General features: G+C 40.1%; 1 long non-coding RNA gene across 1 annotated transcript in view; it reads left to right on the forward strand.

Moving 5' to 3' along the window:
- The first annotated feature begins 5,907 nt into the window (after positions 1-5,907).
- The window catches only part of LOC141559775 (uncharacterized), a 90,471-nt gene continuing 81,211 nt past the window's right edge, over positions 5,908-15,167 (forward strand). The window contains exon 1 of the long non-coding RNA XR_012487546.1: positions 5,908-6,014. This is a non-coding gene — a long non-coding RNA (uncharacterized LOC141559775). The remainder of the gene's footprint in view (positions 6,015-15,167) is intronic.

A 15,167-nucleotide genomic window follows, 5' to 3' on the forward strand; every position in this document is an offset into this window, starting at 1 on the left:
GGTCTCCTGCCTCTTGGTACCATCCTTCCTGGGTCATCACAAGAAATGGGGGGAAGGGAGCGCAAAGGGTCATGGACCTTCAACTCCTTTTTGAAGGGCCGAGCCTTTCTAGGAATGAATGTCTCTTCCTTCCTAATGAGAATATAGTTTCTTTCAGAATTTTGCTCTTTTAAGAGGCTTGGGCAACTTGGCGCTTGAATCAAGAGTCACCCCTTCCCTTTCCCTGCTCAGCTGCATGTCCAGGGTCAGAAGGCCAAAGGCCTCTGCACAGGAAGGGCCAGTTCCCGAGGGAGGTTAGACTTCCACCTGGCTGACAGAGCCAGGAGTCCTGGGTTCTACCTTTGCTTTCACACTGTTTTCGACTTCTGCATTTTACCCTGAACCCTGAACCGAGGTCAGACAAAATGGTCTCTAGTTTCTTTTTGACTCTTCCCCACTTCAAGTCATTTCTGTAAGAGCTAAACAAGCCTTCTTCCATGAGTTTGAGTAAATATCTTCCCCTGTCTGGAATTTCCCTCCTTTGTTTATCCTGTATAACATAAAGAAGCTGAAAGCTATGATCACCAGGGTTCCTCACAGCTCTGACCTGATCTTTAGAGAATTCATGGAGGAGGGCACAGATGATGGTTTATGTCTTCTTTAAGTCCCTTTCTAAAAAAGCACTTCTCTTTTGCCATAAAGGTCACCCCTGACCTCCAGCCCAAACCCACCTAAAGTGATCAGGTTTCTTGGAGTATGAAGAAACAACTGACCTTTGCACCTACTTAGAAATCATTGTTTTTAACAATATTTTATAATATGGAGAAATCCAGATATAATCATCTCTAATAATACATGTCTACGGGTCAATACTACTTTGTAAATTATACATTAGATAATTTCCAGGGACAAGCAGGGACAAATCACTAGAAAATTTAAGTGACTTGTTCGGGGTCACACAGACTGGAAGCATCAGAGGAGGGACTGTTGTGAAGAATAATTAATTAAAAAGGAAGCTGCCAGTTGGTGTCCCCAGCACTGGTCTTGTAGGACCCAGCAGCTCCCACCCGCTTCCCATATGGTTCCTGGTGTTTGCCCCATGAGCAGGGATTGCTGTTATGGTCCTGCCTCCAGGAAAGGCAATGATAAAATCACACAGGAGAACTGAGTGTCAGTCAGCAGGCTGGCTGGTCAGGAGTGGAGGCAGCAGAGGGAGGCTCCAGAGGCAGGGTGGGGAGACGGTTAGAAGAAGGGGAGGGAGTGCAGAGGCTCTGTGCAGCATCACTGCTGCTGACAGTTGCCTTCTCTCTCCCTGCAGTGTTTCACAGCTCCCCAACGTTGGCAGACAAAGATGAATCACTCACCCAAAGTGATAGCAACACATTTTGAGTCTGGAGAGGGAGTAATGAGAGGAAAGAAGAGGAGGAAGAGAAAGAAGAGAAGAGAAGAGAGGGAAGGAATGAAGAGGAGGAAGAGACAGAGAAAGAAAGAGAGAGAGAATTAAGAGTAAAAGGAAGGGGGAGAAAGGGAGAGAAGGAGAGAGAAGAGGGATAAAGGGAGAGAGGCAGAGGGAAAACGGGAGACAGAAAAAGGGAGAGAGGCAGAGGGAGAAATGATTGCGTGCAGTAGTCCGCCTTCCTCCCAGCCCTCCTTCCTTCTGCGCCTCACAGTTGGGGCTGGTGTACCTTTGTCACCCTTGGCAGGGACGAGGAGAGCTCAGGTGCCTCAGCCAAGCTCCAACCCTGTCCTGAGGGTTTTCCTGGGTCCCTGCCTTCCCAGGCCTGACGCCTCATGATGTCCTCCTCAGTGCCCCACCGGGCTCTAACATCTTTTGGCCAACACCTATCCTGCTCCTGAGCCCCACTCTGTCTGTCTGTCTCTGGGTCCCTCAGTCCCCTCATCCCCCTGCTCTCCTCTTAATGCAATCCCTTCATTTTACAGATGTGTAAACAGAAACCGAGATCAAAGGATCCTTCCAAGGTCACCCAGTGAGTCAGTGGCAGAGATGGAAGCAGAACCAGCTCTCGCAGCTGGTCCCCCACCCTGCTCTGGCCGAGCCCCAGAAGATGGGAGCCCTGACCAGAGATTTTAGGCCGGCTCTGCTGTTAGGTGGGGGTGGGAATTGGGCCCTTGGTGGGGGGAGGGCAGAAGAAGCCTCCTAGGAGAAGGATGGCTCCCCCCCCATCTCTGATAAGCAGAGAGAGGATAAAATTACCTCCTTGTCCTTTTTGTGTATCTCCCCATCCGACACAGGGCTGAAGATAAAAAATGAACGACACGGAATCCAATCTCCTCAGGAACGCTGAGCAGAGCGGGGGGAGAGAGAGAACCATCTCATTGCCCATCTCATATTTATTGGCTCATAATTGAAGGCAGGCTCCAGATATCCCAGGCCCGAGGCAAGATGAATGGGGATGATCACTTGTGGGGGGGAGGGGCGCAGCACACTGAGACTGGCCTGGGGAAGGAAGGATTCAGAACGAGTCCTGCCTGTGTGGGCTCATTCAGTGCAGGCAGGAGCACTGGAGGTGATAGAAAAGGCAGGAGAAGCCTGGCTGGGGGTCCCAGCTCTGCTTCTCAGGAGCTTTCTGTGACCTCTCTGGGACTGTTTCCCCAAATGGAAGAAAAAAGGCTGTTAACAAAACATAACAAGAGGGAAAAAAGGATGGGCAGACTCTAACCCTAATTCTGCCAGCTAATACTTGTATGCCTTGGGGCAAGCCACTCTATTTCTAAGTCTCAGTTTTCACCTGTTTAAATCAAATAGACTACAGGGCCTCTAAGGTAATTTGCCACTCGTAATTCCCACCATGGCAAGGTTCCTTCCTGCTGTGCTACCTACAGTCTATGTTCTAAGCTGCCACCATTTTTTATATCTTTTTCTGTTTGCTCTTTGCCCTGGTCAAATCTCGTTTGGAGAATTTAAATCCTTTCTGAATGCAATGGCTGAGGAAAAACAAGCTTGAAAGAGTCCCATTAATCAATCCACAAGCCTTTCTGAAGCACCTGTTCTGTAGGTTGGATGAGCACTTGTCAGAAAGGGCTTCCTTTCATAGATGAGTTGTTTAAGATGACCACTGAGCTCCCTCCCAGTTCTCAGTCCCCTGCTGTCCACCCTCTCTCTCTCCCTTGGCCCATATGACCAGCCTGCCTCCTTATCTGATGATAAATGTCCTCAGTGATGTTCCTTTCGGTCATCTGTGATTTTGATTATTCAGAGATTGTGAAGTTCTCAGATTTTCAATCATAGAACATTTGCTGGGAAAACATTGCATTGAAAAATGAGTCTTTCAAATATGGTAATACATTTTGCATGATTGAACGTGTTAACCTATATCAAATTGCTTACTGTCTCAGTGAGGAGGGAAGTGAGGGTGAAAGAGAGAAAATTTGGAGCTCAAATGTTTTAAAATGAATGTTAAAAGTTATCTTTGCATGTGATTAGAGAAAATAAGATATTCCTTAAAAGTAAATACATGAAATTTGATTAGTTTTAGTTGGAAAAAGAAAAGAAAAGTGGATCTTTGCATCAGGAAGTTTATTAAAAAGTCCTACAAAATTTCCCAACTATCTCAGTCTCTTTGTCTTACACAAGTTTGAGTCACTTTAACTCTCATTTCCAGTATTTCAAACAGATGTGTTGATGTCCTAACTTAGTGTATTGATCATGGGACTGAATGTTGTAACGTGAAAAATAAGCATTTTTTACCCATTTGTGACTTTTCCCCTCCTGTATAGGTTTTTAGGCTTTTCTCTTTTGAATAAACCCTGGATCCATAGGGGAGACTTTAAAAATAAGTTTTTTTATTATAGTTATCTTTCAAAGGTAAATGGAGTGGCATCTGAAAACTAGAGGCCAGGGAATGTGACTTTCCATTCTGCCAGATTTCCAGAAGTTTTTGTTTTCTTTCAAAGAGAAACTTTGTGAGCATTTACAAAGGGGAGCAATGATCCCTAAAAGCCAGAATAGCTTCATTGAGAACGGGTCATGCTAGACTGAACTCATTCCCTTTATTGGACAGTGTTACTTGCATGGCCAACCAAAGAAATGCTGTAGATATTCTTGAATTTCAGCAAAACATTTTGGTTCCTTCTATTCTTGTGGACACTGTGGGCTAAATGATAGCATTGTAAGGGAGTTGGAGACCTGGGTGGTTGTCTAGACCCAACAGTCATAAAGAACTAGAATGGCTTCATCTAGAACAAATCATGTGAGGCTAATCCTATTTTCTTTCTCTCTTCTTTTTTCTTTCTTTTTTTGCTACAGGATTACTAATCCAGTAGAAGAGGATAATGCTATGGTTTATCTGTATTTTACTGATAACCTTTTATGGCATTCCTGAGGACCAGATAGAGATGTGATCTAGGCAATAGTTTGGTTGATACATCTGGAAAGGGTGAATGGTCAATCCAAAAGGGGGTCATTAAAGGATAATGGTTAGGTGTTGCCATAGTAACCACCAGCATAGGATGCTGGACTTGGAGTCAGGAAGATTCATCTAATTGAATTCAAATCCAGCCTCAGACACATAATAGCTATGTGACCCTGGACAAGTCACCTAACACTGTCTCAGTTTCCTCATCTGTAAAATGGGATAGAGAAGAAATCACAAACCACTCCAATGTCTTTGCCAAGAAAACCCCGCATGGGGTCACAAAGAGTCAGACATGACTGAAGTGACTGAATAACAACAAAAGCTTGGAAGGAGGTCTCCAGGGAAGTGGCCAGAGATCTCTTTAAAAAGTTTATTTCATGCTTGGGCAAAGGCATAGATAGCAGGCTGATCAAGTCAGCATACCGCACAAATTTGGAGGGAGAGTTAAACACACTGGGTGTCAGATGAAATCCAAAAGGTTGGGAGAGCTCAGAAAAATAAGCCAAATTCTAACAAGAAATGCAATGGGTACAAATAAAGGTTATCAATTTTCATTGAATATTCATTCAACCATGAATTTATTTAAATAATAAATAAACATTTATTAATTGCCCACCACATGCCAAGCACTATCCTAGATCCTGGGAGTTCAAAGCCAAAAACAGAACAGTCCTGGCTGTCAAGGAGACTATATTCTACTAGGGGGAGATGTTATGTACCAAGATAAGTAAAAACACAATGTAGACAAATGAAATATAAGGTATGTTCAGGTATATAGGGGAGCAGTAATAGCTTGGAAAATCAGCAAAGATCTTTTGTAGGAGGAAGTACAGGGGTTGAGTTTTGAAGGAAGATAAGACAGGAGCAAGAAGTGAAGACCTTCCAAGAACGGAGATAGATTGTGTAAAACACGGGGGTGGGAGTTGCTGTATATTGGCCACATCAAATAGGTTCATTTGGCTGGAGCATAGAGTATGAAATTAGTTTGGAAAAATAGGTTGGAGACAGATTGTGGCTGGGCCTTAAATATCGAACAGAAGAGACTGTATTTTATGCTAAAGACAATAAGGAGCTACTGAACTTTATTATGACATGATCAGGCATTACATCACAGGGTCATGCACTCAGAAAAGGAGAGATTACAAAGCCTAATCCCTTCATTTACAGAAAAATAAACGGAGGCATACAGAGATGAGGGGATTTTTTCAGAGTTACAGATGGCTAATGGCTCTAAGTCCACTGAAGGCTGTTCTCACGGTCTGTTCTTCCCACTGCACCCTTGTGCACCTAGGCTCAGAAAACTGACTGAACAAATGCACATGAAATAGGGGAGGTGTGGCTAGACAGTAGTTTGTGTGAGAAAGGTCCAATTTTTTTTGTAGACTGAAAACTCAATATGAGTCAACAGTGAGAAGCAGTAGCTGAAAAAAGAATGCTATCCTCGGCAGCATTAATTGAGGAATGGTGTTTAGAACAAGCAGGGGGTGTGGTTTTGGAGACTGGATGAGGAGGGGTTGGGGAGTGGATTAATTGTTTTAATGTACTTTGACTTAATCAAGTTCTGCGTGCAGTGCTGGAGAAGTTCTGGGCACTGAGTGACACCATGAGTAGAGTGCTGGGCTTGGACTCAAGAAGACCTCAGTTTGAATACTGCCGCAGGTACTTATTGGTGTGACTGTGGACAAGTCACTTAATCTATCTGAACTTCAGTTTCCTCATCTGTAAAATGGAGATAAGAAAAACATTAATCTCCGGGGGTTGTTGTGAGGAGCCTTGTAGAATGTTTTACCAGCCTCTGTTATCCTTTTGATAAGCCAGAATGAGTCTAGATGTGGGCAATTGGAATGGTACTAGGAATTACAATGTAATAGGATTGATTAAAGGGAATGGGGATGCTTAGGCAGGAGAAGAGACTTATGGGGAACATGACGGCTGTCTTCAAATATTTTATAAAAGAACTGTCGATTTAGAGTAGGAAAGACTAGCTCATCTAGACCCCCTTTTTACAGAGCTGAAAAAATGAAATCCAGAGAAGTTATCTGCCCAAAATTCACACAAGGTAGCAGGGATTGGAAGCATGGTTTGAGACCAGGTTCTCTGACTCTTAAAAGCAATGTTCTTTGTTTTCTGTTTTTCACTGCACGAGTCACATGGATAAAAGATTGGGTTTATTTTACTTAGCAAAGGGAAGAAATAAGAATCACGGGATCAAAGTGAAGAGCAGTGGATTCAATTACATTTTAATATAAAGGGAAAACTCCCTAACAATTAGAGTTTTCCCCAAAGTTAAATGGATAACTTTGGGAAGGGAGATGATTTCTTCTCCCTGGAAATCTATAAGGGAAGATGGAGTGTCTTCTTATTGGGAATGCTTTAGGGGAGATTATTGTTCAGGTTCATGGTAGACGAAACATTTGAGATTTCTTTCAGCTCTGCGTTTCTGGGATCCTCTGATTAAATCTTAGCTCGGACTGGTTTAGCTCAACCCAGCTCTGATTTATTGGCTTGTTCATTACATAAGCACTTTCAGACAGAGTAGAGAGGTGGTTGTTGGAGACATCTCCGCCCCCGCTTCCACTGGGCTCTGAAATAAAATTTTCACTGTTGTCCTTCAAACTCTGCTATTCTGATCAACATCATCGCCATCTTCCCAGACGGGCAGCTCTATTACTTAATCCTGGACAAGTTGTTTCTCTGGATCTCAATTTCTTCCTTTGTAAAACAAACAAACAAACAAACAAAATCCCCCAATACAAGAGGGTCTGAAGTAGAGTATCTTTAAAGATCTTTTCAATCCAAACCTTTTTACATTCTAGGTCCCTTTTGGCTCTAAATCCTATGGATTCCTCCCCCTCTCACCTGCCACAGTCAATCAGCTTCTAAGTCCTGCCAGATCTATAGAAGGTAGCATCACACAGTGAATTCACTGGCTCTGTGGTCAAGTAGTCTCAGGCTAACATCCTACCTCTGACACTTATTCCCCTGGATACATCATTTAACTGCCTTGGGGTTTATTTCCCTCATATGTAAAATGGTGGGGTTGGACTAGATGGCTTCTGACGTCTTTAGCTCTAAATTTGTGGTTTCATAATGTTCTTGGATTTAGCCTCTCTGATCTTCTCACATACCTGGAGTATTGTAATAACTCCCTAACTGACCCCCTGTCTCTGGTTCCCCTCCAGTCCATCATCATGCATATACTTCCAGAATCATCTTCCTACAGTTCAGCTCTGATCACATCCCTTCCCTCTGAGGAAGGTTTTGTAGTTCACCAAGAGAACAACAAGCTATAATGACATCTAAGGATCTCTAGGTTTTACCATCTTTTCAATTTTATTTCTTCCCCAACCCTGGAGTCACCAGTGTTTACCAATGGAGTTCAAATTTTTATCATCTCAAGCCTGGATTATTATCATAGCTTAATGATATTGCCATCTCTCTGATTACATCTTTGCCTTGCTAAAAGATCTCCTGTGATCAAGTTCTTAATATAATATTCAAGGATCTTCCTATCTATGGTCCCTTCTCTAGCTTAGTTAATTTGTCTCTATTCTCACAGGGTATGTTAATTCTCATTTGAGGAACCCAGTTCACATGAATAAAATTCTCTGCTCTCTGTCCTGACTTCCTAGAGTCTTCCTATATTTCAATAAAAAGAAAGGAAAGCTAACTTGATCTTCTTCTCTAATATTCCAGTGGATATATGATGTCATGGCAGCATATCATAACTCATTCACTCCTGCCCATCTCTCCTGTAAGGCTCTCGTCTGTATTTTGTGATAAATTCACTAAGAGGGTCCTCCCGAAGTGCTTGGCTGAGCTGTAGTGTCAGACTGATAATTTAATCCCGAGGTTGGGGATGATGGAGCATATACAGCATGTTGTACAAGTAAGTCCTCTAGGACCTCTTTAACTCTGAGGCTTTGAATCTTAAGACGGAATACAGGTTTGGATTAACTTAAAAATTAATTCATAGTTATATAGCACCTTGAGACTTACCAAGTACTTTCAGTCAATCAGTGAATAGGTATTATCATATGCCTACTACATACCTAGGATCCATGAATATAAAATAATATAAATAAGAAAGTGAGCTAGGGACTGGTTGTGGGTAGAATGAGAATCAGGGATTGAATTAAAGCCCAAATGTACCTGTTTCTAAATAATGCCTCTGTCATTTTGGGAGGAAGATTCTTGAGTCATGAAATATAACAACTCCCATTATTATAGAGCTTCACAATTTACAAAGGCTACTTTTAAAATTCAATTGGGATTCATACTTCATGTCCCCCTCACAGTGAAAGGCTATCCTTCCAGAGCTTGGCCACCCCTTCTCCTTCAGGATTCTTGGAGACCCTGAGATCAGGGAGATAGTTTTCCTAATAATATATCTTACAAGCCCCTACCTGTGTGCTCCCCTCAGTAATTTTCAGTCAATATAAATTAGCCAGCTAGACTTCTTTTTTTTCATTAAAAGTATTTACTAAAGTGGTGTAAGGGGGAACATTGGTTATAAAATATGTGCCTCCTAACCTCCAGATTTGAAACACACTCTCTTACAAGTATATACAGTGTCTACAGAAAAGTGAATTTGAGCTGAGACAGCTCACATGGCAGAGGTACAATCTCACAGCCCTTGATTATCTGAAGTTTGAAGGCCTTTCTCTTTTAAAAATTTTTATTCATCATTTCTTCTGCAGCATCTTTCTTATTCTCCATGATTTCTAAAAAGATCACTGACAATGGTTCTGTAATTACTTTTATCAGTTATTTCACTATCCTGTTGACTCAAATTCACTGAGACCAAGCTTGATCCTTTCTTACCATGTCTTCATTTATGTTTGATGTCAACTCCCTGCTAACCTTTAAAAGTTTTGTTTCCTTTTTGAAAATCAGAGCAACCATTCTCCTTGGCAAATAAAATATTCCAAATATCATGTTTGAGTTGAATATCATGGAATCTCAAATTAGAAGGGATCTGAGAGATCACCTAGTCTAACCTGTTCCTAAGCAAGAATCCCCTCCCCAACATCACTGAAAAGTAGTCTTCCAGGAGACTTTCAGTGAAAGGGAACTCACTGCTTCCTAGAGGCAGCTAACTGGCACAGTAGATGGATTGCTAGACCTAGAATCAGGAAGACTTGCATCTCAATTTGGTCTCAGATTCAAGTCTGATTTCAAGCAAAGCTCTAAGAACAAGAGAAAATTTGCTGGCTGGGTGACTCTGGTCAGTGCACTTTGACTCAGTTTACCTTATCTGAAAAATAAGGATAATGATAGCATCTGCTCTATCATAGAGATATGAAAATGAAATGAGGTAATGTGCTTTATAAACTTTGAAGTATTATATTAATACTAGCTTTTATTATTCCTAAGTTAGCTCATTCCTTTTTTAGAGAACATTAATATATAGATTTTCATTATATCCAGCCTAAATCTGAAAGAATTCTCACTGAAAATCCTTTTTGCTGTGTGTACCCTCATTGCCTCACCCTGCTTTCTGGCAATCGGTGACTGGATAATCCTATGTATAAAACAGTTACCTGATTTTTTTCTCAAGATTATCATTTACCTTTGCTGAATTATCATTGAGCACTGACTACTTAAACAAGGGCTTCACCCTAAGGCCTTCATCTCTTTTTTTTCTCACCAGCTTCCAACTCTCTCTTGAGAGCAATCTGACATTACCTCAAGGGCATTTCTACTTAAATGGGATCTAAAACTCAACAAGGAGAAAGCTCATTTGTTTACAATCCCATTCCCTTGACTTTCCCTCTTCCTTTCCCTATTCCCCCATCTAATCAGTTTTCAAGTCTTTTTTCAATTTCTCTCCCAAACTTCTTACATTTGTCTCCTCTCTATCCACACTAATTCATGCCCTAATCATTTCTTACCTGGATTTGAATTTAGACTCCTATTTTATCTTTCTGCTTCCCTTCTCAAGCTACTCTTCGTACAATTGCAAACTATATAGATTCCTAAAACATAAATGTTTCTTTGTCAACCCTTTCTCACTCAAATATCTTTGTTGCCTCAGACTTAGAGGATAGAATACAAAGTCATCAACCTGGCATTTGAAAATGCTCTCCAGAAAATTGCTTTCATCTGCCTTTCAAATATTTTTTCATATTGCTTCCCTTCTGAATTTTCATTCCAGTCAAACTGTCTCCTAGATATTCTCAGTACATGATAGTCCATGCTTTTACACAGGTGGTCTGCCATGTCTGGATTGCACTCTCTTGTCATCTCTCTCTCTTGGAATCCTTAGCTTTCTTCAAGACACAACTCAGGTGCCATCTCTTACACAAGGTTTTTCCTGATTCCTTCTGTGAATACTTTGTGTGTATAAAATATCATATATGTATACAGACATATAAGAACATATATAAATATACTGCACATATGCATATATAATATAGACATATATGTGTGTGTGTTGTGTGTTTTATTTATAAATATTATACTTATATACTTATCTGCATTCATATTATATTCCCCCAGTAAAAGGTAAGCTCTTTTAGGGGAGAGAATTTTTCATTCTTTATTGTGTCCCCAGGCTACAATATATTGCCTGACACGTGCACAAGCTTATAGTGCTTGACAAATGTTGTTTGAATTTTCAAAAATATTGAATTCAAAGAATTTTCTTCATTGATGCAGTCTAGGAGCTAGCTAGCCACCTAAGGCCTTGGTGACTTGCTGGGGCATTGAAAATTTAACTTTGTATCAAATTCAGGTCTTAAATCCAGGTCTTCTTGACCCAAAAGCCAGCCTCTATCCACCACTTGATGCTACTTCTTCCTTACTTCTTATGCAATTCATTAAAATGAAGGTTAATTACATTAAGTAGGGTTCACCAAAGAAGATAAGTGATGTCTTTAATCATATTTTCATTTATTTATTCATATAATTACTGTATCTATTATGTGCAAGGTACTATATTATATATTGAAGGTAATAGAAGATAGGAAGATATTTTCAAAAGGGCTTCTATCATCAGAATCTACATTATAGTAATCTGACACATATTATTACCTTTAGAGGAATATTTACCTTGAAACCCCACTTTGATAAAAAATAGCTCTTTGCTTTTGTCTAACATCTGTTCCCAGATTTTGACAAAGCTCAAAGATCAAGAAAAAAAAATAAATAAAGGCCAATTTGTAATTTTTTTAAAAGCACACTTTAACACTTCAGCTTATTGAATATTCCAATATTCAATGTTTCAAATATTTCTGGAAAAATTTATCTTTCCATTTGAAATTTGGTGGAGCTCATCTATTACTGTCCCACTAAAATCATTCAGTAAAGTTTGTCTTCACCCTGCCATTTTCTGATGCCTAGTTATTATCAATATCCAATAAGAAAAAACCTCCGATCCTCTTCTCAAGGAACTTTAAAGATCTACAGAAGAGTTAAGACCTGTTAAGGTCCTTTTGGGTCTCACTCTATCATCTGACATATTTCCTTCCTAGTTTAATGTCATCAGCAAATTTGACAAAGATGCTGAACCATACTGAGTCAAGGGCAGATCACCAGAGCCCTTGCCCCAACACTGATGTTAACCATTCATAATCGCTCTTTGGGTTCAGTTCTTTGACCAATGCTGAACGCATCTGGTTGTCAGATCATCTAACTCATGGTTTGTACATAAAGACAGCATGAACGACTGTTGAAATATACGTGGACAATATAGATAACAGAGGCAACTAGGTGGTACAATGAATACAGTCCCTGATCTGGAGTAAAGAAGATTCATCTTCCTGAGTTCAAATCTGCTCAGACTTGATGTATGACTCTAAGAAGTCACCTAAAGATGTTTGCCCCAGTTTTTTTTTGTCAAATAAGGTCACAAAGAGTCAGACACAGCTGAAAATGACTGAACAAAAACAGCATGACTATAACACTCCCTTTATCTATTGGTCTAGTTACCCTGACAAAGGAGAAAATTAAATTTAATTAATTATATCTCCAATGAAATTATGCTGGATTTTGATGATCACTACTTTCCTTTCTAAATGCTCACCAACCAACCCTTTAATAATGCTTTTTTTTTGGTCCAGGAATCAAAATCAGGATTGCTGGACTAGACCTTCTTCATTCTACCTTATTCCAATTAAAGAAATAAGAACAGCATAGGCCCTTCTTCAGAGCCATAGCATCTCTCACATTCTCAGAAGTCTTTCAGAGATCACTGATACCCGCTCAGCACCTACATCTGCCAGTTTTTTCAGTGGCGGCTACCTGGTACAGTGAACTTGGAGTCAAGAAGATCTGCCTTCAAATCTATCCTCAGACACTTAAGAGCTGTGCAATCCTGGGCAAGTCACTTAATCCCTATATGTCTCAATTTTCTCATCTGTAAAATGAGGCTACTAATAGTACCTGCTTCCCTGAGTTGTTTTGAGCATCCAATGAAATATTTATGGCAGGTTTTGTTTTTTTTTCGGAGGGGAGGGAGAAGGTGAAGTAATTGGGGTTAAGTGACTTGTCCAGAGTTTCACAGCTAGAGCGTGTTAAATGTCTGTGATCATATTTGAACTCAGGTCCTCCTGACTCTGAGGGCTGGTGCTCTATTGTGCCATCTAAATGCCACTGAGATCATATTTGTAAAGCACTTTGCACAGTGTTGCTTAACACATGATAGGTGCTTCATAAATGATTGATGAGCTAATCAGCTGTCTTTTGGGTATAGTACAACAACTGATGACATAAATTCACTAAAGACAGCTAAGTAATCTCTTATCATTACTTATCTTGTATTTTGATTCCCTATTGACAATGAAGAGTCACCATTCTAAAGCCTTTCCTGATCTAGCCTTAGCTACTCCTTTTATACACTTTAGGGTCCAGAGAAAGTGTTTTACTTGCTGCCCTTTTATGATATTGCATTCATTTATTCATTTTCAGTCAACCAAGGAAATTTTCTTTGCCTTCTACATGCCAAACATTGTATTAAGTATTGAAGATACAATAAAGCAAAAAAACAAATAAACAAACAAAAAAAAACTCCCTACATTCAAGGAACTGGCATTTTAATATGGTAGATTATATATATGTGTATATATATATATATGTGTGTGTGTGTGTATATATATATATATATATATATATATATATATATATACACATATATATGTATATATAGTATCTATAAGATACATAAGAGCAGATGGAAGGAAACCTTTGAGAGAAAGCTGTAGCAATTTGGGTGATTGGAAAAGTCTAATATATAGTAAGAATATGCATGACATCCTATTGCTCATCTCCATGGTTTTGCAGATTGTCTTCCATCTCTCTGCTTTAGAGACTGTTTCTTCCTTAATCCATCTTCCACATACCTCCTAAGTTGATTTTACTAAAGTATAGACCTAATCGTGTCACCCCTTGCTAAATAAACTCCAGGAGCTCCCCAGTATCACTGGATTTAAAAAAAGCTTCTTCTCTTGACATTTAACTTGTAACAATCAGGCCCCTTCCCTTCTTTTACAGATTTCTTATACTTTTAATCCTATCCCCATACTCTATGACATAGCCATACTGACCTACTCACTGCTTTGCCTTCACAACATTACATTTTCCATCGCTATTCCAGTTTTTGTTCCTCTTACCTAGAATGTATTCTCTCTTAATCTCTAGCTTTTGAAAATTCCAGTTTCTTCAAAACTTATATCAGGGCTACCTTCTACCTGAATTAAACCTTTCCCGGTGCTCTAGCCACTAAGAATTTCTACAGATTCCCATGTGTACATTTCACAAATTTAAAAAAATAGAAAATGGCCTTTAGTTCCCATGAAAGACTCTGGCCCTGGAGGGTGTCCTGATAAGTTACTCAGTGGAAATACTAGTAGCCAGGCCATGGTTTTCTCTGATGGTTCCATGACTTGGGTGACAATATGATCCCTCCATATGTCAGTAGGTTATGGGGCAAGGAGAATTGCTTATCCAGGTTTAGAAGTTCAGTGATAGCAAATAGTGGAATGGGTGTGGGGATAGGAGAGAGGCAATGAGGAGAGATGGGAAGAGGAAAGGGGAGAGTGGGGGGGAGAGCACACTAGTTTTTGATGTCAGGGGCAGCTCTCTCTTTTGCAGGGTCCTTCTCAATGAGAAAGGCAGGGGGCTGTAGGGTTCTCAGACAACAATGGAGGCCAGCATTCAGAGACCCAGAGTAAAATAGTTTCTTTCCTTTTTTCTGTTCCTTTTGAAGCCAGCCAGCCTTCCTAAGCCAAATAAATTCTGTCTTTTCTCCACAGTCTAAAACCTTTATCCTGTCTATGATGAGAAGCTGTCTTACCCCAAGTTTGATCTTTTTCTTGCCTGAAATATCTAGGGGGAAAAGGCTCCTTCTTGTCCTCACCAATTGCCACTGGCTTCACTTCTTCACAGTGTAAACACACTGATGCAATTCTAACAGGACCGCATGGCTCTTTGGTATTCCACTTCTGTTCCTTCCCTTTGCTTCTTACATATTAACTTTAATTAATGAATTCTTTGTGCAGTTATATCAATCTCTCTAGACAGCTCCTCCCTTTATTCCTCACAAGAAGTATGGTTGTTCATCTCTTCAGGGTTTCATTCTTGAGATTTCTGAATGTTTTAGGGTAGACTTCTGCAGAATTTTAGCCTATAGGATCCACCTTTTCTTTGAACCCCAAAATCTTCTTTCCTAAAATTTAAAGTTCTTTTTAATAAATGCTCAGATTTCTTTTCCACATTAATCATGAACTCACAATTCCTGCATTTTTTTTAAAGTCAAGAGCCTTCATTTTAAGCTATGATCTAGAAAACTGAATCCTTTAATCACATATAATT

Source organism: Sminthopsis crassicaudata, chromosome 3 (assembly GCF_048593235.1).
Source record: "Sminthopsis crassicaudata isolate SCR6 chromosome 3, ASM4859323v1, whole genome shotgun sequence".
In the NCBI taxonomy this organism is placed as follows: Eukaryota; Metazoa; Chordata; class Mammalia; order Dasyuromorphia; family Dasyuridae; genus Sminthopsis; species Sminthopsis crassicaudata.